The sequence below is a fragment of the Spea bombifrons genome, chromosome 4 (genome assembly GCF_027358695.1).
Source record: "Spea bombifrons isolate aSpeBom1 chromosome 4, aSpeBom1.2.pri, whole genome shotgun sequence".
NCBI classification, from domain to species: domain Eukaryota; kingdom Metazoa; phylum Chordata; class Amphibia; order Anura; family Pelobatidae; genus Spea; species Spea bombifrons.
Genome location: NC_071090.1, coordinates 11154379 through 11178898, shown reverse-complemented (window position 1 = coordinate 11178898; position 24520 = coordinate 11154379). Strand labels below are relative to the sequence as shown.

General features: G+C 42.5%; 1 long non-coding RNA gene across 1 annotated transcript; it reads left to right on the top strand.

Annotated features, from left to right (window-relative positions):
* Positions 1-5870: 5870 nt before the first annotated feature.
* LOC128490683 (uncharacterized) lies at positions 5871-23501 on the top strand. The gene is made up of 3 exons (XR_008353968.1): positions 5871-6305; positions 18720-18921; positions 23462-23501. It is a non-coding gene; the product is annotated as an uncharacterized LOC128490683 (long non-coding RNA).
* Positions 23502-24520: the final 1019 nt, after the last annotated feature.

Genomic DNA, 24520 nt, shown 5'->3' with positions numbered 1-24520 from the left:
CATTAACCATAACTACCCCTAAAAAACCCCAAAGATCCCATCAACCATAACTGCCCCTAAAGTAACCCTAAAGATCCCATCAACCATAACTGCCCCTAAATTAACCCTAAAGACCCCATCAACCATAACTGTCCCTAAATTTACCCTAAAGACCCCATCAACCATAACTTTCCCTAAATTAACCCTAAACACCCCATCAGCCACGACTGCCCCTAACTTAAACCTAAACACCCCATTAACCATAACTGCCCCTTAAATAACCCATACTTTCCCTAACTTTGAGCAACCCAAATATTAATTTTATACTTACTGTTAGATGAGTTGCTGGGCAGTGTGGATGCTATAAGGAAAGAGGCAGTGCCAATCATCAGTGTGACTGCAGGGAGGGACTGTAAGTAGTAACTGCTTTAAGTGACATTGAATGAACCGGATTATAAAATGAGGGGTATTTTTTTTTAGAGCATTAGCTCTGAAAAAACCCTCACTTATAATCGTTAAAATCGATTCAACTAATCGATAATGAAATAAGTTGGCAATGATTTTCACACACCTCCTTCCGGCTGCAGCGTAAGATGTCTACGCGAATCGCGTAGAGCTCTACACACTGCCCCGGCTACATGACAGGGGAGTCAGAAGCACCGGTAAGTTTGGAGGAGGGAGGGGGAGGGAGTGTTAAATGGGGGGCATAAGGCATTTCTGGAGGCAGAGTGTTCTATGAAATGCCTTTTAACCCCCTTAATGCCACTCTGCCTCCAGAAATGCCTTTTTAACTCTCTATACGCCACTCTGCCTCCGGAAATGCCTTAAACCTCCCTATATGCCACTCTGCCCCATAATATGCATTTTAACCCCCTTAATGCCAGAGTGGCATATAGGGGTATAAGGCATTTCTAGAGGCAGAGTGGCACATAGGGGGTAAAAAGGCATATCATGGGGCACAGTGGCATATATGGTTAAAAGGCATATCATGGGGCACAGTGGCATTTAGAGGGTTAAAAGGCATATCATGGGGCACAGTGGCATATAGGGGATATAAGGCATTTCTGGCATGGAAAGAGTTAAAATACTGGCATGTTAAATGCCCGCGGGGTGTCTACTTTAAAAAAAATTATGATTTGAAGGGGTAAATTGAATTGGCCAGGTTCAACAATGCCCCAATTAGCACAGGGGGGGGCCTTTTAGCCCCCCAAAAACCCAACAAACCCATGCATGTGGGATATCACTGTACTCAGGAGATGTTCCTGAAAACATGGGGTGTTGTATGACAGTAACATATACCAGGAGCTGTAAATTCATACCTAAAGTACGCGTGTGGGGAAAAATACAAACAAAAAATACTTCGGAAAAAATGCCGATGGTAAAACGTGTGTCTGCAAATAGTTAAAATACCAGCATTTGAGATATCCTGGGGTGTCTAGTTTTCAAAAATATATAGTTTGATGGGGTAAATTGCATTGGCCGACATTAAAGATACCTGAAATAGCACATGGGGGGGGTTACCAGATTTGGAAAAAATTATTTTGAAATAGCAAAACGCTACCTGTACTTATTGCCCCATAACGTGCAGAAAAAAAAACCTCAACATTGGGTATTTCTAAACTCAGGACAAATAGTAGAATCTATTTAGCAGGTTTTTTCATTAGCTTTTATAGATGAGTACAAGATTTTTCAAGTAAAAGTCCTTTTTTTGAAAAATTTTCACCATATTTTATAGTATTATTTATAGTAAACAATATGATACAATCAAAACAATGACATCAGGACAAGCAAGCCCTTCTTATCCTGAAGAAAAGAAATATAACTTGTGTTCAGTTAACGGAAAAAAAGAAAATTACACCTAAACATGAGCAGCGCAGAAATGTTAAAACAGCCATTGTTATGAAATATACAAATAATAAAATCAGCCACTGCCACAAAGGGATTGAACAATTGGAGATTCCCCAACCTTGTCTGGTGTCATTCTGTTAGAAAAAATATACATATGAGAACCCCCAGGTGTTAAGGCTTGGATCTATATTTAATGTTTAATGTTTCTTGCCCTGGGGCTCTGAGGCTTCTAGTTACGCATAATATTACACAATCATTGTTTTTTCTGTTTTATTTTCTATTTTCCAAACCGGTATACGCGAGCGACCCCTAGTGTCCTTTGTTCTGTTTTAACCCCTTCAATCCCCTATAGACGTACCGGGACGTCCAAAAAACGCCCACAAAGAAACCCCTATGGACGTCCCGGTACGTCCAGCCCTTCGTGCAGCGTCAGGGACACATCCCTGCCGCTGCATGGGAGACCAGGCTGTCGTTTGACAGCCTGGACTCCCCACTGACAGCAGAAGCCGGCATCGCCGGCTTTCTGCTGTCCGATCGCCCGTAACAGCTTCCGGCATGAAAGTCGGTAAGCTGTTACCGGTAAACTGCCCGATCGCGCGATCACGCAGTTGCAAACGCGCGATCGGGCATTCCCTTCCGGGTTACGACATAACGACGGAAGGTCATCGGAGGACAGGATATCCCCTGCGGGGATATCCTGCCCTCCGATGAGGCACAGAGACGCTGCGATCTCTATGCAGGTCTGTGAGGACCTGCATAGAGATCACAGTGTGATCGGTGCAGGGGGATCGCGGGGAGGGGAGTGAGAAACCATCTCTCTCACTCCCCCTCCCGTCCTGTAACGGAAAAGCTGAAAAAAAAAAACGGTTAGTGATTTAAAAATAATATAAAATAAATCATTAAAATATTAATATAAATAATGCAAAAAAAAATTATAACGTGAGCTTTGATGTCATTGTGACATCACTGGCATGTTCAGGAGGTCCCTAGGAGGACCTCTAACCATTTCTGTGTAAAAATAATATATAAAAAATAAAAAAAAATGTAAAAAAATTAAAATAAAATAAAAATTAAAAAAAAAAATATAAAAAAAGATAATAAAAAAATTACTAAAAAACCTTACTTCCCATTGCCCTAGCATAACATCTAGCGAGTATAACCCTTCTGCCTCCGTTCACAACCCCCAAACCCGTTAAGCCATAGGCATAAAAATTATACAAAATTGTACACCTAATAGTATGCTCCCTGGAGATGGCAAATTCTGGAAAATCTATATAAATTAGGTATTTCTGAAATCAGGACACCTGAATTGATAAACTTGGAGGGGATTTTCCATCACTTTACCTAATTTTGTGAGGATTCAGAGGGAAAATGTAAAAAAAATTAGTTTATTTTTCTAATCTTCGCTAGTTTTTACTAAATTTCTCATTCTAAATTTTCAGCTAATCATCCAACTATGGTATCAAACGAAAGCTCTATCTCTCCTTGAAAAAACAATATATAGTTTACATGGGTACACTATTCACAGGAAAGGAGAATCATCGCTAAACCGACATACCCCAAAAATGGCAAAATTGCTCTGGGCTTTGAGGTACCAAAAACCCCTGGGATTGAAGGGGTTAAAAACACCCGGAGAGTGTTTTGTACGGGCTGCAGCTGGGCATCCGGAATTTGTGAGAAGAAAAAGGGAAGTATATTGGTCACTGTTTTTCTCCACATACACCCTTTTCAGACTGTCCTTCATCACTTTGTTTGTTCATATATAATTGCTTCTAGTTAGGCCCCTGGGTTTAAGGCATATCAGGGGGCACAGTGGCATATCAGGGAGTATAGGGCATAAAGGGTAAATAAGGCATATGTGGGGAGGGCGGAGTGGCATATCTGGGAGGCATGTGGCAAGCCTGGGTTCAAATGTGCATAACTGAGGGTGCAGGTTGGGAAATAAAAACAAGAAATTCATTTTTCTCACTTTTTTAATTAAATTATTTTAAATAAATGAAAAATTTACATTTATTTTTTTAATCGATTAATCGAAAAAATAACCAGCCAACTAATCAATAATGAAAATAATCTTTAGTTGCAGCTCTAATTATTATTATTTTTTTTATTTATTTTACTAATCATTGTGATTAGAAAGCTGGGCTCCTTTGACTTGCATGGTTGCAAGTGGAGCCAGATTTTTCAACTCCATTGTTTTTTTGTGGCAAAATCACTCACAGTGGCGGTTGTGAGCACTCTCTAGAGCGGTCACGGCGCATCCTTGGGTGGGAGTTCAGTGTCGCTGAATGCCTTGTGATCGAGGCATTTCAGCGACACCATTGAAGTTTAGCAGGCAATCAACTATCGCCTCCTAAACTCTTTTAAAACGGGCGTCCACCGCCATACAGTGTATGGCAGACGTTGACGCCCCTGATGCCGATTCCGGTGTTGCGGAATGCCTTGACGTCGAGGCATTACAGCAACACCGTTTGGGTGCAGAAAGCGAACGTAGATCGGTTTCTGCACTGGTTGATGATGCTGGTATGTCAATTGTCGTTAACCCTTTGTTTTCAGGTGACATGCCCAGACTGTCAATTGTCATTAAGGGGTTAAGAGAGAAACAAAAGTCTGCTGTGTTAGATCACATACTGACTGTGTAAGGGCTTCATGGAAACAGGAAATTCTGAGAAGTCTGAATCTGAAAATATAACCTTTATAGGAAATTCATACTGCAAGATGTCAAGCTTTTCTTGATGTAGGGCGCTGTAAATGGAAAAACCCCTTTGCTAGGGGTCAAAAAGGTGGCCCTATCTCGTAGCCGCTCCTACTCTTCCTCCCCGTTCATCCCAGAGGCCCTCCTTAAATCTGACCTGCAGTCAACATGTATAAATTATCCTGTACTTGGGAATTAAGTGTGTTTATTTCGGGGGCCAAGATCTAATTTTGAAATAAGTGGCCATTTTCCTGTCGGAATCTCCTCCGGGAATAGAATAGAGTACGTCTGTAAGTAGGATTTCTATAATTTTTCTCCATTTTTTTTTATCTGTTGGTGTGATTAAATTGTTTTTTTATATGTTCTGTGAATATTTTTTATTTCATAATAAATAATTCATTTATTAAGTTCCTGCCTTTGTCTGATATAAGAACCACATTTTCCTGGAAGAGACGTATTTAATAGTCCGTAGTTAGCATAGATGCCCGGCTAATCGGGTATCTTTTTTAAGATATTTGGAGACAGTAGGTTAAATGTAAGTTGAGAGTCTGCATTGTGACATCACCTGGCAGTCATCATTGTGACATCACTGCCTAGCATTCCAAGCAGGGAGGGGAAGCTAATGTGAAAGCTGAATAATGTGTAAAAAGGGCTACATTTTGTATACAATGTTTTACATAACGTTCTGATAGAATAAATCTATACTTTGTTACATTAATCCTCACAGGACCTTCACAAAAATATCCATCGCTTTTAGTGAAACACAAAGCTTTTCTCTTCAATAATTCTCCTCGCTTTCAAAAATATCTAATGCAGTATTTTATCAAAATGTATCTTTTTATCATTTATACATTCGAAATAATGCATTATATACTAGTCTGAGTATCTGTGTGAGTAAGTGTAACTGCTCCTTCCGCGATCAGTCTCTGGATCTGCCTAATGTCACGTCTGCTCTCATGACAAGCATTCATCAGGGAAGCTCTTTTGCATTTAACAAAATCAAGCCTTTAAAGACAACGTAAGAGGAGAACCATCCTTATCGGATTCTATCAGCACCTCTCCATGTCTCTTCAGGCTATCTGTGATTCTTTCATTTAAGGTCTCTGGCCTCATCCTTGAAGTGACTTGTTGTCTCTGACTCTCCTGCGGTCCTAAGGGTGCATAGTACTGAGCGCTATTACCAGGTACCACACAGCTCGTAATCCACCTCTCAGGAAACTTACTGTCTATCAGGTTCCTGCAACGCTGGTCCTCCAGGTGTTACACTATAGGTATTTGTGTCTAGGTGTTTGTGTTAGTGACTTTGGTCTGTGTTAGTGTGAGTGCTTGTGTGTTTTCCTGTAATTGCCCCTTCCACGATCAGTCTTTGGATGTGCCACTTGTCCCATCTGCCGTCGTCGACAAGCAGTCACCAGGGAAGCTCTTTTGCATTTTACCAGCTGAAGCCATTACAGACAACGTAAGAGGAGCACCATCCTTATCGGATTCTATCTGCACCTCTCCACCTGTCCGTGTCTCTTCAGGCTACCTGTGATTCTTTCATGTAAGGTCTCTGGCCTCATCCTTAAAGTGACTTGTTGTCTCTCACTGTCTTGCGGTCCTAGGGGTGTATAGTACTGAGTGCCATTACCAGGTACCACACAGCTCGTAATCCACCTGTCTGGAAACTTACTGTCTATCAGGTTCCTGCAACGCTGGTCCTCCAAGTGTTACACTATATGTATTTGTGTCTAGGTGTTTGTGTTAGTGGCTTGGTCTGTGTTACTGTGAGTGTTTGTGTGTGTTAGTGTATCAGTCCCTTTCTGCAATCAGTCTTTGGATGTGCCACTTGTCCCGTCTGCCGTCGCCGACAAGCATTCATCGGGAAGCTCTTTTGCATTTTAAGAACTCAAGCCTTCACAGACAACGTTAAGAGGAGAATCATCCTTATCGGATTCTATCTGCACCTCTCCACCTGTCCGTGTCTCTTCAGGCTTTCTGTGATTCATCTGGGCTCATCCTTAAAGTGACTTAATGCGGTCCTAAGGGTGCATAGTACTGAGCGCTATTAGCAGATAACACGTCAGAGAAAATCCCCCTGTTGTGGATTTTACAAAGTTTCCTGCAACGCTGGTCCTCCAAGTGTTACACTATAAGGTATTTGAGTTTAGGTGTCTGTGTTACTGTGAGTGTCTGGCTGCGTCAGTGTGTGCCTGGTTGTATTAGTCTGAGTATTTGTTTATATGTCAAAACTGTTCTAGGCAAAAACTTAAGTTTATAATTGTAAAGTTGCCAAATCTTTCCTAAAGATAGACCCCTCCATGTGCATGGGCAGAAAGCACAAAATGTTAGCCCATGGAGGAGGTGATCTGCTGCAGCTCTCTACCTAAACTGAAATCAATACCTAAAATGAAAAATCAGTGGCATACAATGCAAATAATTTTCATCACATATTATTTTTTAAACTCTATACATATTTTTGCTAGATGTATAAAAACATAAATGAAAAGCCTTCAATTAACGCTCTTATTCTCTAAACTTTCCAACAATTTTTAGCTCTTTCTTTGAAGAAAACTAACAATTAATGAGAAAGCTGATTAATGTGGGAAAAAGGGCCACATTTTGTTTAGAATCTAATTATGTCTAGAATGTCTAATTATGCTCTAAAAGTACATCATAACTCCCATCACTCTATACTGTTCCATACAGTGGCAGAGCTGGGAGGCAGAGGCCTTGCACCCCCACCACAGGACTCCTGAAAGGTAAGTGAACTTTAAAGAGGGAGAGGGTAGATAGTTAGGAGGGGGTAGTTGCGGCAGGCTTAAGGGGCTCTGCGTTAATGCGGCCATATAGGACCAGTCAGTCCAGTCCTGACTGGACCTATTTTAAGGTGGGGGCCTGGAGCTGCAGCTCCATCAGCCCCTAAGTCAATCCTGCCCTGGCACAGGCGCGGTCGCAGTTGCTGCTTGCTCCGGCAACAAGGTAAGTAGGGTGAGGGAGGGGGTGCAGTGAGAAGGGGCAGAGGGGGGTTAGATAGTGAGAAAGGGGGAGAGGGGATAGATAGAGGCGGTACATATTGAGAAGTGGGGAAGGGGGTTACATAGTGAAAAGGGGGAACATAGTGAGAAGGGGCAGATAAGATGAAGAGAGGGGCTAGTGTGAATGCGTATGAGAATGAATGAATAAATGTGTGGATGAATTGTGTGAATGCGTATGACAATGAATTCATGTGAGGATGAATTGCTTGAATGATTTGTGAGACTGCATTAATGAATGTGTTAATGATTTGTGTGAATGATTAAATGCAAAGATGGTACGGGTGGGCTTTAACAATAAATAAATAAATAAATATGGGCTGCTCAGGCTTAAATGCCCGGGCCTATTTTTTGTCCCAGTCCGGGCCTGGTCATCATTATGACATCACCTGGTAGTCATCATTATGACATCACTGCCTAGTAACACAAGTCTAGCAGGGGGAGGGGAAGTTAATATTGAAGCTGATTAATGTGTAAAAAGGGCCACATTTCGTGTAGACAATAAATGTATTTTGGACATATTAAGCCTTTTTTGTAACACTAATCAGGTTTTTATGGGACTTGGCAGCCTACACTGCAAAAATAAAACAAAGAACATTAAAAATTACCTTGACTGGGATTTTTATCACTTAATGCGCAAAATAAACAACAATAAGTTTCCTTTATAACAGTAACTCTACTGACTCTGTCCTGAAGATTCCATGGATTTTTGTGGCTCAATATTTTAATAATTTAAACGCAGCTTAACACTAAAATCCAGTATATTTTATTGAAATATATACAGGCAGCCCTGGGAACATCCGGCTGTAAGGGCACAATGATTGGCCCAGGCAGACAGAAGGAGGGGTTAATGATTCCTGGTGAGGAGGGGCTGCAGGAAAGGGGTGGGGCTGCAGGAAAGGGGTGGGGCTGCAGGAAAGGGCACTCTGAATCTACTCATGTGTGTAACGATTGTATGCATGTTATTAAATCTGAAATAAACGGGGTTTCCAAGGCTTCCAATTTTTCGCACCAGGGCCCCGTGGTTTCTAATTACGCCCCTGGTTGCATTAAATGATGGAAAGGAATTATAGTTGAACAAATATCCTTGGTCATAAAAGGGTTTTTTGTCTTCATAAAACACTAGGAATTAAATCAGAGTCTATAGGGCACTATATATATATATATATATATATATATATATAAACGGGCACTTGGCAGGAGGTGGGTCTCTGTAAGAAACATGTGAGATTACACAGCAAGAAGCAAGGGGGTTAAATACTTAAACTACTACAATTTAAATACACTTAAAGTGCTGTGTCAGCCCGGCCATGTCCAGCATGCAAACTCCTATTATACACAGCCAGCCTTATGCCAGAGGAACCTGAATTCCAGGGGATGTCCCCGAGGCCCGGCTTTACTCTCCATTTATCTGCTTTCACTGGGCAGAACGCGCGCATGAATCAACGAGTAACACATGCAAACCCTGCATCGTGTGTATAGATCAAATGAGAAACGTACAGATTAACAAATATGCCCAAGACATGTTTTAATAAATATCTTCAGAAGACCTACAATTTTAGTAATAAAATGGATGTATAATGTATGGCGTCAGAAATGGGATATCTTTTGGGGAAATTAGAGGTTTCCAGATTCCGACACCGTCTAGGGGTAAATTCTTTCTGCTCATGTAGTGACACACATAGTGCTTAGATGGTGTGCATGTAATTACGTGCAAGTGTATGGTGCTGGAGAGGCTGTGTGTGTGTGTATGTGTGTATGTATGTATGTATGTATGTGTAAGGTATTAGATTGTATATATGTATGTATGTATGTGTAAGTGTAGAGCTGCTCATCACACATCATAATTCATATAAGTCATATCCCCCAACCACCATATCCGTGTCTCCTACCATCATCATCATAATATTGGAACGCCCCATGACATCACCCCCACCTATATATCATATTGCCGTGGACCATGGACAGAATCTCATGTGATGTTATGTGGTTCCGTGCCTTGGAGTTGGATCCTATAAACACAATATTTTATATTTATATATATTTATATATATATATTTATTTATATATCCTATTACACAATATTTTCAGAAAAATGTTGTATTATCATTATTTATGGATTTTTATAGCCTCGTCATACTCTGCATGGCTGCTTAGAAAGCAGTGAGAATGAAACAGTTTTATTTCTGTCTGAAATTTTAGCGATCCACCAAGTGTTTGATGTTTCTTTATCCAATCGTGTAAATGTTCTCCGTGGCTCGGATCTGCAAGCTGTCCTCTCCTCCAATCACGGGGAGACCGCTGTAAAAAACAGAATATTATCATACCTGGGAACACACAAGGTTTCACCTGGAGTCTCCGGGTGAACCGGCCAATCTCTGAGTCACATCGTGCGCTCTACAGGATGCCAGAGCAGTAGTAGGCATGCCCACTCCCCGCCCTATTCCCCTCCCACCCCATTCAAATCCTGCCCACATACATGTACAGCTCCTCCTTAAGTGGCACATAATGAATGCAGCATTTGAGCTATCATTCTTTGCAGTATTAAATGCCCAAACTTCCCAGAAATAGTTATTTAGTGAGTAAAAATTCTGTAATTTTGCAGGGAACCCTTAATTGTCATGTGACACAGATGCAAGCACTGATAGGTTGTTGTCATTAAAAACGTCTTCAAAGTTAACCTGTGTTTTTTTTACATAGTAGAATAGAAAGTTAAGATGCCCCCCCCCATGCTATACCCATAAGGCAGTATTCTAATACATATAGAGAGGTATATATATATAGGCTGTGGGCCGACTAGCGCTAACTCAAGGCAGTGGCCACATCACACTCTTCTCTCGTGAGCATCAGAATATGACATCATATCCATACCTGCGAACTTTCAAAATGAGTCGACCCTGAGACGCTTGAAATGTTAAACCTTTAATAGCCCAGATTCTATGTAGTGAATCATCAAATGTGTTAACCAAGTGGTTTTAATACTGGTCGTCGGGGAATCCTTGACTTGTCATTATTTAAAGATATACTTAAATGAGTCACCTGCATTCAAGCAGTGATAGCAAAAGCACCAATTGAGAGTCTTATGTATGTTCAAAGCAGTAAAGAACCCTGAGAGTATCCAGGTATGATGGCGAGGTGCGAATTGCCCTGGGAGGCCTTGGTCCATTAACATGAAATGGATCAGAAATCCAGCACAGACGGGGTTAATGTTGTAAATGACTATTGTAGCGGGAAACGTCTGATTTTTTATGGAATCTCTTCATAGGCGTACAGAGGCCCTTTATCACTCCCATCACTCCTGTGTTCCAATGGCCTTTGATCACTCCCATCACTCCTGTGTTCCAATGGCCTTTTATCACTCCCATCACTCCTGTGTTCCAATGGCCTTTTATCACTCCCATCACTCCTGTGTTCCAATGGCCTTTTATCACTCCCATCACTCCTGGGTTCCAATAGCCCTTTATCACTCCCATCACTCTTGTGTTCCAATGGCCCTTTATCACTCCCATCACTCCTGTGTTCCAATGGCCTTTTATCACTCCCATCACTCCTGTGTTCCAGTGGCACGTTGTGTTTGCTGATCCAAGCTTAAGGGCTATTTGATTCTTAGAAACCCCTTTTGCAATTATGTAACAGCCAGAAATGTTTTCATTTTCCATTGATAAAGCTGAGTGACCCCAAACTTTTGAACTGCTCTTTTTGTGTGAGATTTGGTTAAAACCATAGCCCTGTTATAAAGTGATGCATTGCGTTTACGCTGCTACATACAGGGTTTTCTAGGAAAATGTTATTACCTGGATTTTGCGCTCTTCATTCTTTTGTATCTATCAGAAAAAATATATTTATAAAAACAATAAACACAGTATTCTCATCCTAAATACACTCTAAAGTATTTAATACCTCACAACCAGACAAAGAAAGACTTTAACAAATCAGACCCCAAAACCGGGACTTTTCCGGACAAATTAAGATAATTTCTGCTTTTGTTTTGTTTTGCAATCAGTGAAGTTGTTTATATTATATACACACACCGATCAGCCATCATGAGCACCTGCCTAATATTGTGTAGGTCCCCCTTTTGACCCGTCGAGGCATGGACTCCACTACACCTCTGAAGGTGAGCTGTGGTATCCGGCACCAAGACGTTAGCAGCAGATCCTTTCAGTCCTGTAAGCTGCGAGGTGCGGCCTCCATGGATGCGTTCCATGTGTTCTCACGAGCATACCGCAGACCGGGAACTCCACAAGAGCTGCGGTTTTGGAGATGCTCTGACCCGGTCGTCTCCCCATCACAATTTGGCCCTCGTCAAACTTGCTCAGATCCTTACGCTGCCCATTTTTCCTGCTTCACATCACCTTTGAGGACAAAATGTTAACTCGCTGCCTAATATATCCCCCCCACTGACAGGTGCCACGGTAACAAGATTACCCGTGTTATTCACTTCACCCATCAGTGGTCATAATGTTATGGCTGATCAGGGTGTGTATGTATATTAAACAGGCTATTTTACCCCGGGGAACCAACATACCAAGAGTCCCTATTTTAGCGGGATAGTCCTGTCAGGAAAGTGTAACGGACACTTAGGGTCTATTAGCTCTGTAATATAACTGCACACAGCTGAGTTCTGATTTCATACCTATGGGATGACGTTTAGAAACACGGGCATTGACATCATCACATGGATAGATACATGGAGAGGGAAGACCCTCAGCAAAGCTCGCTGGGTGGTCAACATTTTGTATTACAATTCTGGCTAAAAGATGCAGTTTATAGAATTGTCTGATCATTGTGTGGTTGCCCCTCCAACTACGCTTTCCTGCAGCATGAGTTGGGACCTCGAAGGGAGGGCTTCCAGGCCGCTGGTGCCTGAAAGTTCCCAGGTACGCTCGTCACTGGCTTCTTGAGCAATGGGACGCCAGGGGGTCTGATCGCACAAAGAGGGCGATATCCCTCCTGTTTTCGTGGCAGGAGACTGCTGCCCCCCATAGACTTGCTGCCCTAGTCATCTTATTCCAGAATCCAACGCTGTGCCTGTCTCCGTCACACATATCAATGCTAATGTTGGGGAGGGGGTATAAATTATGAAAGGGGCATTAGCACAGTACTTACACCCGTATAACAATCTCGCCACGGAAAGGAGAATCGCAGACGTGAGGACAACACGAACAATAATATGAGAAACCACCATGTTCTCATTCCGTGAGCTGGGAATCTCCTAAAATTATTGGGTGGAAAAATTAAAATAAAGGTGATTAGAGCCGTTTGTCATTTGTGACGAGTAAAGAGCAGCTAAACACATCTTTTCAAATAAGGCGTGAATCCGGCGTGAATGTCTGTGGTTGATTGGTCGCCAGGTTAATTGGACTGCTTTTGAAACTTTGTAGCAGAATCACATTTACATGTATTTATATTTTAATAGTAGATTATTTATATGTGCATACAGATCTGACTATTATTATTAATATTATTAAAATATCACATTTAAAGAATTGTGCCGTGACTTTCTTTTAAATTGTATTTGTCCTTTTAAAGGCTTGTGCGTTGGATGAATTATTGCATCGTATGCTCGTGTAACGCGGGTCGGCGGATCAATTATCATTTAACCTGTAATGAAAATAACAGCGATAATGCGTCTCATACCAGGTTTTCTTTAGGGGAATACGAGCCGTTTTCTTGAAGAGCTGTTGTAGGAATCGCTGTTGAAAGGCTGGGAACTACAAATTAAATAAATCATGAAATGAGTAATATCTACAGAGATTACGGGCACAATAAGGAGAATTGTTTCTTTCATTTAAAGGGACTCTTCAGCTATTATATGCCGTTGTGGCGCTCCCCATATACATTTGTCCCTTCCAGGTCCCCCAGCTGCCACCCTGAAATCAGCTGGCGTGGTCGAACGTGTGTCTCTTTAAACCCCTGTGCATTCCGGCCACTGATTGGCTACTTCAAGAAACCAATCAATAACAAGTAATGTTGGATTACGGATGAGCCGTTGCTGCAGAGCTGCCACTTCTTTAGCATGGCTAATATGGCTAAAGAAGGGGCAGCTCTGCCACAGCAGCAGCTCATTCGTAATCCGACCTTACTTGTTGTAAATTGTCCCTTTAATTTAGGTTCACAAAGTTTCCCCTTTTGGGGGTTTTGTGATATTTTATCACCACCCCCCTGCTCCCAAGTCTTCCTCCCTCTTTTTCTATGATTTTGAAGAAATTTTTTAAGATCCCGTTTATGACATCATTAGTCTAGATTTAAATGAAAATTGATTCACTAGAGGGATCTATAACAGTTATATATTCTAGAACAAGTTCTCTTTATCTTCTGTTCTATATTTAATGTAATGTGCTATTAAGGATAATAACAGATTAATATTTGCCTAGTAGTTCTACAAGTAGACAGTTGATTTGTAGTAGTAGTATTTTTATGATAAAACAAATAATAATTACAGAGTGTTGTATATTTTTTGTGTTTCAGAAAATCCTGCATTTTTTGTTTATTTGCGTTGTATATTTTTTATGTTTCTATCACAAACCATCCTCCTAAATAATCCTACTTCAATGTCATCTTAATAATGTTTATGGTTTGGGTCTTTAAGCACTGAAATTACACCAGAAGAGGCGATGACTCATAACGAAACCAATGTATTATTTGACAATGTGTGCGGTCGTCTTTGCGTGCATCAACAATGCCGAAGACTAGAGATGTTTCCTCTGGTCAACACCCAGTGCGTTTCATATTAGGTGTGAAAGCACCCCCGTTCTGGATACCCTGTCTGGGGGATTATGTAAAAAAAAGAGGTACATCAGGGGAGGAAAAAGCAACAGGGGGGGTTTTGGGTCACAGAGAGGGACAGTCAGTCCTAAAGATGGAGACTTGAGTGGCGTGCACATGGACCATTTAATGCGATCGTGACATCCCTGTGATTGTGTAATGGAATACATATACTTGCCGTGAGATCTCTGCTCACCTTCCTGGATCTCCACCGTTATGTCCTTCTTCATATCACTGAATATTCCCGCTATCTCCACACGGCAGCAGTAGGTTCCTGTGTCACTGGTGGTCACCCCATGGATGGTCAGGGACACGTTCCCCTTTGCCATGTCCCCCAGTAACCGGTATCTCTCGGACTGCCTTTGGGTCACCTTCCTGCCATCAGTCCTGATGATCACATCGTCACAGCTGAACACTGGGCAGCCACCCCTGCCCCAGCACATGGGTGACGCTTCTCCACTAACAGAGTATGCGCAGGGTAAGGTCATAGTTTGGCCAGAAGTGCCCCTCACATCTTCAGCTTGTATCACATGGTCTTTGAATAATTAAAACAAACACACAACAGAGAAGGTTATTGAACATGAACGTTCTTCAACATTCCTCCACATGATTTATGATATGTTACCGTTTTTTTTCTTGCACAATTACACGAGACGTAAAAAGCTTCAAAAACCCAAATAAAAAATCCAGAACATTTGCTATCGCAATTTTTAGAATTCCCCTTATTTTTCACGCAGCCTTTCAGCGTAGCTTAGAACTTTAAAATATATCCTTTTACCGTGAAGGGAAAGTGTTACCATTTTTAGAAGAACGTTTAGGAATAGATAAGTGGTCATCAAACTGGGATACGTCGCTGGGACCTCGACCCCAAAATGTGGCAGGTAGTGAAAGCAGGGAACATAAGCTTAAAGCGCAGGTGAAGAAAGAACATTTGACTAGTCCTTACCCCCTGTCCCCCTGGAAAAGTTTAGATTTTTTTGGCACTTACCTGAGAACAAGAAAATAATAAGAAGCCCCCAGATAAATGCCGAGGCCATGAGTGGCATGAAGAGATCTCAAGCTGTTTCACTTCTTCATTTGCCCATTTGAATGTAAAGTGGAAGTTCAGCGTATGCAAGCAAATTCATGAACAGCAATGGTTTTGTGTGAACAACTACGCCCTACCCCCCCCCAGCTGTTGTAATCGGAAGCAAATCTGCCACCAGGCAGGCAATTGGTTTCCCGTAGTAAATCACAAGGGGTATTTCCTCGGTTCCTTAGTTGTTATAATTGTTGACATGAAACTTTGTTCTTCATTCGTAAGAAAATGATTGAACAAACTTTTCCCCTAGGAAAAGTAAGCTTTGCATAATGGTTACCTTAATTATCTGAGTAAAAAGCCCATTTTGCTTACCTAACCATCAATCGCTTCCTGCTGCTCGCTCCCTCTCTCCAAAAGTGTGCCGGCAGTTTCTATATGGAGAATTCTCTTCCAACTTGGATGATGAACTGGCGCCGTGATATGGACACTGCTGGCCTCCATAGTCGAGGAGGGATTGAGTGGGCAGTGGAAGTGCTTGACAGTAAGGTAAGCAATATGTAAGCAAATCCAGGAGCCCACCTGTGAACTGTCACAAACGACATTAACTTACAAATCGGCTAGTTCTCCCGCTTCACCACTAAACACCAAGTACTACAAACCATGGACTTTCCCACCAATGGAAGAAGGAAGTCCTAAGCAGTCTTCAAGGACTTCCAGACCGACCAGCCTAGTTACACTGCTCTTCCATAACTACCAACAGCCCTGAATTTGCTTGGACATTCCCAACCACCTGATTTATGCAGATTTAGCATCTACACAACTTGAATTGAGTGCTATGTATATTCAATGCTCTTTATCCCCCTTCTTTTAGTAGGTATGGACAATCACATTAACGGAGATTGTTAACAATAGATAAAGGAGTCCAGATATGATCATATAAAATGACCACATTTTTAATTGAATACAAAGCGATTGCTGTGAATATCAACATTGCGTTAGCAAGTTCCTCTCTAATTTGTTAAAATGTACAAATAGTATTGATTTTAAATAAAATAAGAATAGTTACTTGTGTATTTTTTTACAATTCTACGTGATTTGAATCTTCAAAGTAAGTGAAGAAGAGCTGACTGGTAATAGTGATGGTCACACGTCAATGAAGTTGCTTGTGAGTCAAATGAAATAAATGCATACGTGGGTAACTACTCAATGGATCCGTGTTACGTGTTAAGAGGTTCACTCTGGTTCTGTTAACCTGCATGGGATTCACGCCTACCACATGCATACGGACACATCATGGAGGACAAAGACTCATCCACACAGTTGTCAAAGCTCCCATAAAAAGTAATGCTTTCAAGTTCTTCTGCCGGGTAACTTTGTCCTATGTTCCACGTCTTCAAGTTAAGAGGAGAAAATTGAAGTTTCTTGAAAGTGAAGAACGTTTTACTTCTATTTTTAAGTATATATAGTATATATTTTTTTATTTTTTACCCTTGTGTGTTATTTCGCAATTGTTCACATCCTTTGAAGCAGAAGAGACTCCATGAATATGTTACAACTGGATATGCTTAGTTACTTTACCATTATGACATATTTTGTTTTTAAAATGTTTGTAGACTTTTTTTTTGCATCATTCTTGTGTTTTTATGACTTAACTTTAGTATTAATTAAAAATGTTCTTTAAGCTAACTGTGCTGCTGCCTATTTTTATCAATTTATTTCCATAATGGTTGGAATCCCTTAAACTCTATGTGGAAGTTCTAGTACAGATAATTCTAGTATATGCTTATAATAATGTATTTGTCACTGTAGAATCTAAAATTAGTAGATCAGAGCTCCGAAGTGCTAAAATAAGCTTCACCTGAGGCCTGTTCCACCCATACCCTCAGTTTTGTCCAACTTACAGTGATGGTTCATGAAGATGCTACCCACCTTTCTTAAATATCAGTTGCTATACTACTAATATCGATTAATATCATTGGCTAGGGAGTATATAAAATATTGTACATGTTTTAATTATTTTATGATATGGAGACTAAATACCGAATTTTACATTGTTAAATCAGATACCCTTCTCCCAAGTGAATAGACAGGATGAGGTCCATAGGTTAAACCACATGAAAATGTCACAAGAAGAATAATAAACAAGACAAGTAGTACATTTTAAATTTAAAATTGTATCATTTATTAGAGAAAGTTACAAGGTAGTACCACTTAGCATAATTTTTACAAAATGCCTGGTCAAGTAAGTTAAGTAGGAGTCAAATGTACAGAAAGCGCCCTCTGGACTCACTTAGAGTCATCCTCCAGCACTCAGGAGAGAAAAACCCCTGTGGGGGAAACCTCTGGGGATCCATGGCTAAAAGGACTGCCCATCCCTCTGGGCAATAAGAGGTTAGTATTTCAACAGTAGTTTAAAGCACATTCGTACTGGCAGTAGAATGGACATGGTGAAGATGGCTCTGTGGATCTTAATATCATGCTATTGAAACTTAATAACTTGTTCAGGTGAGTTTGAAGAACATATGCTGATCATGCACCCTTCTAAAAAAAAAAAGCAACAGAAAAAGTTAGTTACATTAACAGCTCTACATATCAGCTACTGGCAAAAACATGATACCTTCAGAGTATACAGCTATAGAGAGACATACCCCTCACCCCGTTTGTGTGGGCCTTCCTCACCAGATTCTACCTGCACCTCTCCTCAGAGAGGATGTCTTGTAAGGTCTCTTGCTCACCATTAAGGTGACTTGTTGTTTCCTCATCCTTAAGTGATTGTTGTCTCTGACTGTCCTGCGGTCCTTAGGGTGTCTATTACAGAGCGCTATTTCCAGGCTCCACGAAATCCACAATATAGGTATCTGTGTGTACGTGTTTGTGTCAGTGGATTGTGTTAGTGTGAGTGTCTGTGTATGTTAGCGTGTCTAGTTGTATTACTCTGAGTATCTGTGTGAGTAAGCGTAACTGCCCCTTCCGCGATCAGTCTCTGGATCTGCCTAATGTCACGTCTGCTCTCATGACAAGCACTCACCAGGAAAGCTCTTTTGCATTTTACAAACTCAAACCTTTACAGACAACGTAAGAGGAGAACCCTCCTTATCGGATTCTATCTGCACCTCTCCACCTGTCCGTGTCTCTTCAGGTTATCTGTGATTCTTTCATTTAAGGTCTCTGGGCTCATCCTTGAAGTGACTTGTTGTCTCTGACTGTCCTGCGGTCCTAAGGGTGTATAGTACTAAGCGCTATTACCAGGTACCACACAGCTCGTAATCCACCTCTCAGGAAACTTACTGTCTATCAGGTTCCTGCAACGCTGGTCCTCCAAGTGTTACACTATAGGTATTTGTGTCTAGGTGTTTGTGTTAGTGGCTTGGTCTGTGTTAGTGTTTGTGTGTGTTAGTGTAACTGCCCCTTTCTGCAATCAGTCTCTGGATGGACCATTCTTCCCGTTTGCCGTCTCCGACAAACATTCTTCGGAGAAGCTCTTTTCCATTTTACGATCTCAAGCCTTTACAGACAACGTAAGAGGAGAACCCTCCTTATCGGATTCTATCTGCACCTCTCCATGTCTCTTCAGGCTATCTGTGATTCTTTCATGTAAGGTCTCTGACCTCATCCTTGAAGTGACTTGTTGTCTCTGACTCTCCTGCGGTCCAAAAGATGTATAGTACTGAGCTATATTGCCAGGTACCATACCGCTTGAAATCCATCTGTCTCGAATCTTACTGTCTATCAGGTTCCTGCAAGGCTGGTCCTCCAAGTGTTTGTGTCAAGGTGTTTGTGTTGGTGGCATTGTCTGTGTTAGTGTGTGTGTGTTTGTGTATCAGCCCCTTTCCGCGATCAGTCTCTGGATGGACCACTTGTCCCGTTTGTCGTCTCCGACAAGCCCTCACCGGGGAAGCTCTTTTGCATTTTATCTACTCAAGCCATCACAGACAATGTAAGAGGAGAACCCTCCTTATCGGATTCTATCTGCACCTCTCCATGTCTCTTCAGGCTATCTGTGATTCTTTCATGTAAGGTCTCTGGCCTCATCCTTGAAGTGACTTGTTGTCTCTGACTCTCCTGCGTTCCAAAAGATGTATAGTACTGAGCTATATTGCCAGGTACCATACCGCTTGAAATCCATCTGTCTAGAATCTTAATGTCTATCAGGTTCCTGCAAGGCTGGTCCTCCAAGTGTTTGTGTCAAGGTGTTTGTGTTGGTGGCATTGTCTGTGTTAGTGTGTGTGTGTTTGTGTATCAGCCCCTTTCTGCGATCAGTCTCTGGATGGACCACTTGTCCCGTTTGTCGTCTCCGAAAAGCCCTCACCGGGGAAGCTCTTTTGCATTTTACCTACTCAAGCCATCACAGACAATGTAAGAGGAGAACCCTCCTTATCGGATTCTATCTGCACCTCTCCATGTCTCTTCAGGCTATCTGTGATTCTTTCATGTAAGGTCTCTGGCCTCATCCTTGAAGTGACTTGTTGTCTCTGACTCTCCTGCGGTCCAAAGTGTTTGTGTCAAGGTGTTTGTGTTGGTGGCATTGTCTGTGTTAGTGTGTGTGTGTTTGTGTATCAGCCCCTTTCCGCGATCAGTCTCTGGATGGACCACTTGTCCCGTTTGCAGTCTCCGACAAGCACTCACCAGGGAAGCTCTTTTGCATTTTACCAACTCAAGCCATCACAGACAATGTAAGAGGAGAACCCTCCTTATCGGATTCTATCTGCACCTCTCCATGTCTCTTCAGGCTATCTGTGATTCCTTCATGTAAGGTCTCTGGCCTCATCCTTGAAGTGACTTGTTGTCTCTGACTCTCCTGCGGTCCAAAGTGTTTGTGTCAAGGTGTTTGTGTTGGTGGCATTGTCTGTGTTAGTGTGTGTGTTTGTGTATCAGCCCCTTTCCGCGATCAGTCTCTGGATGGACCACTTGTCCCGTTTGTCGTCTCCGACAAGCCCTCACCGGGGAAGCTCTTTTGCATTTTACCAACTCAAGCCATCACAGACAATGTAAGAGGAGAACCCTCCTTATCGGATTCTATCTGCACCTCTCCATGTCTCTTCAGGCTATCTGTGATTCTTTCATGTAAGGTCTCTGGCCTCATCCTTGAAGTGACTTGTTGTCTCTGACTCTCCTGCGTTCCAAAAGATGTATAGTACTGAGCTATATTGCCAGGTACCATACCGCTTGAAATCCATCTGTCTAGAATCTTAATGTCTATCAGGTTCCTGCAAGGCTGGTCCTCCAAGTGTTTGTGTCAAGGTGTTTGTGTTGGTGGCATTGTCTGTGTTTGTGTGAGTGTTTGTGTGTGTTTGTGTATCAGCCCCTTTCCGCGATCAGTCTCTGGATGGACCACTTGTCCCGTTTGCAGTCTCTGACAAGCACTCACCAGGGAAGCTCTTTGGCATTTTACAAACTCAAGCCATCACAGACAATGTAAGAGGAGAACCCTCCTTATCGGATTCTATCTGCACCTCTCCATGTCTCTTCAGGCTATCTGTGATTCTTTCATGTAAGGTCTCTGGCCTCATCCTTGAAGTGACTTGTTGTCTCTGACTCTCCTGCGGTCCAAAGTGTTTGTGTCAAGGTGTTTGTGTTGGTGGCATTGTCTGTGTTAGTGTGTGTATGTTTGTGTATCAGCCCCTTTCCGCGATCAGTCTCTGGATGGACCACTTGTCCCGTTTGTCGTCTCCGACAAGCCCTCACCGGGGAAGCTCTTTTGCATTTTACCTACTCAAGCCATCACAGACAATGTAAGAGGAGAACCCTCCTTATCGGATTCTATCTGCACCTCTCCATGTCTCTTCAGGCTATCTGTGATTCTTTCATGTAAGGTCTCTGGTCTCATCCTTGAAGTGACTTGTTGTCTCTGACTCTCCTGCGGTCCAAAGTGTTTGTGTCAAGGTGTTTGTGTTGGTGGCATTGTCTGTGTTAGTGTGTGTGTGTTTGTGTATCAGCCTCTTTCCGCGATCAGTCTCTGGATGGACCACTTGTCCCGTTTGTCGTCTCCGACAAGCCCTCACCGGGGAAGCTCTTTTGCATTTTATCAACTCAAGCCATCACAGACAATGTAAGAGGAGAACCCTCCTTATCGGATTCTATCTGCACCTCTCCATGTCTCTTCAGGCTATCTGTGATTCTTTCATGTAAGGTCTCTGGCCTCATCCTTGAAGTGACTTGTTGTCTCTGACTCTCCTGCGTTCCAAAAGATGTATAGTACTGAGCTATATTGCCAGGTACCATACCGCTTGAAATCCATCTGTCTAGAATCTTAATGTCTATCAGGTTCCTGCAAGGCTGGTCCTCCAAGTGTTTGTGTCAAGGTGTTTGTGTTGGTGGCATTGTCTGTGTTTGTGTGAGTGTTTGTGTGTGTTTGTGTATCAGCCCCTTTCCGCGATCAGTCTCTGGATGGACCACTTGTCCCGTTTGCAGTCTCCGACAAGCACTCACCAGGGAAGCTCTTTTGCATTTTACCAACTCAAGCCATCACAGACAATGTAAGAGGAGAACCCTCCTTATCGGATTCTATCTGCACCTCTCCATGTCTCTTCAGGCTATCTGTGATTCTTTCATGTAAGGTCTCTGGCCTCATCCTTGAAGTGACTTGTTGTCTCTGACTCTCCTGCGTTCCAAAAGATGTATAGTACTGAGCTATATTGCCAGGTACCATACCGCTTGAAATCCATCTGTCTCGAATCTTACTGTCTATCAGGTTCCTGCAAGGCTGGTCCTCCAAGTGTTTGTGTCAAGGTGTTTGTGTTGGTGGCATTGTCTGTGTTAGTGTGTGTGTGTTTGTGTATCAGTCCCTTTCCGCGATCAGTCTCTGGATGGACCACTTGTCCCGTTTGTCGTCTCCGACAAGCCCTCACCTGGGAAGCTCTTTTGCATTTTACCAACTCAAGCCATCACAGACAATGTAAGAGGAGAACCCTCCTTATCGGATTCTATCTGCCCCTCTCTATGTCTCTTCAGGCTATCTGTGATTCTTTCATGTAAGGTCTCTGGCCTCATCCTTGAAGTGACTTGTTGTCTCTGACTCTCCTGCGTTCCAAAAGATGTATAGTACTGAGCTATATTGCCAGGTACCATACCGCTTGAAATCCATCTGTCTCGAATCTTACTGTCTATCAGGTTCCTGCAAGGCTGGTCCTCCAAGTGTTTGTGTCAAGGTGTTTGTGTTGGTGGCATTGTCTGTGTTAGTGTGTGTGTGTTTGTGTATCAGCCCCTTTCCGCGATCAGTCTCTGGATGGACCACTTGTCCCATTTGTCGTCTCCGACAAGCCCTCACCGGGGAAGCTCTTTTGCATTTTACCTACTCAAGCCATCACAGACAATGTAAGAGGAGAACCCTCCTTATCGGATTCTATCTGCACCTCTCCATGTCTCTTCAGGCTATCTGTGATTCTTTCATGTAAGGTCTCTGGCCTCATCCTTGAAGTGACTTGTTGTCTCTGACTCTCCTGCGGTCCAAAGTGTTTGTGTCAAGGTGTTTGTGCTGGTGGCATTGTCTGTGTTAGTGTGTGTGTGTTTGTGTATCAGCCCCTTTCCGCGACCAGTCTCTGGATGGACCACTTGTCCCGTTTGTCGTCTCCGACAAGCCCTCACCGGGGAAGCTCTTTTGCATTTTATCAACTCAAGCCATCACAGACAATGTAAGAGGAGAACCCTCCTTATCGGATTCTATCTGCACCTCTCCATGTCTCTTCAGGCTATCTGTGATTCTTTCATGTAAGGTCTCTGGCCTCATCCTTGAAGTGACTTGTTGCCTCTGACTCTCCTGCGTTCCAAAAGATGTATAGTACTGAGCTATATTGCCAGGTACCATACCGCCTGAAATCCATCTGTCTAGAATCTTAATGTCTATCAGGTTCCTGCAAGGCTGGTCCTCCAAGTGTTTGTGTCAAGGTGTTTGTGTTGGTGGCATTGTCTGTGTTTGTGTGAGTGTTTGTGTGTGTTTGTGTATCAGCCCCTTTCCGCGATCAGTCTCTGGAAAGACCACTTGTCCCGTTTGCAGTCTCCGACAAGCACTCACCAGGGAAGCTCTTTTGCATTTTACCAACTCAAGCCATCACAGACAATGTAAGAGGAGAACCCTCCTTATCGGATTCTATCTGCACCTCTCCATGTCTCTTCAGGCTATCTGTGATTCTTTCATGTAAGGTCTCTGGCCTCATCCTTTAAGTGACTTGTCGTCTTTGACTGTACTGCTGTCCTAAGGGTGTTTGTGTGAGTGGTTTGGTTTGTGTTAGTGTGAGTGTGTGTGTTAGTGTAACTGCCCCTTCCACGATCAGTCTCTGGATGTGCCACTTCTCCCATCTGTCGTCGCCGACAAGCACTTACCAGAGAAGCTCTTTTGCATTTTACCAGCTCAAGCCTTTACAGACAACATAAGAGGAAAACCCTCCTTATCGGATTCTATCTGCACCTCTCCACCTGTCTGTGTCTCTTCAGGCTACCTGTGATTCTTTCTTTCATTCTTAAAGTGACTTGTTGTCTCTGACTGTCCTGCTGTCATAAGGGTGTATAGTACTGAGTGCTATTACTCGGTGCTACACCGCTCAAAATCCATCGGTCTGGAAACCAACTCTCTATCGGGCACCTCCAACGTTGGTCCTCCAAGTGTTACACTATACGTATTTGTGTCTTGGTGTTTGTGTGAGTGGCTTTGGTCTGTGAGTGCTTGTGTGTGTGTTAGTGTAACTGCCCCTTCCGCGATCAGCGACTTGTTTTCTCTCACTGTCCTGCGGTCCTAAGGGTGCATAGTACTGAGCGCTATTAGCAGATAACACGTCAGAGAAAATCCTCCTGTTGTGGATTTTACTCTCTTAAAGTTTCCTGCAACGCTGGTCCTCCAAGTGTTACACTATAAAGTATTTGAGTTTAGGTGTCTGTGTTAGTGTGAGTGTCTGGCTATGTTTGTGTGTGCCTGGTTGTATTAGTCTGAGTATTTGTTTGTGTTTATCTTCCCCTTCTGTGATCAGTCTCTTCATTGTTTTATCTGTAAAAACTGTTCTAGGCAAACAACATAAGCTTATAATTGTAAAGTTGCCAAATCTTTCCTAAAGATAGACCCCTCCATGTGCATGGGCAGAAAGCACAAAATGTTAGCCCATGGAGGAGGTGATCTCCTGCAGCTCTCTACCTAAACTGAAATCAATACCTAAAATGAAAAATCGGTGGCATACAATGCAAATAATTTTCATCACATATTATTTTTTC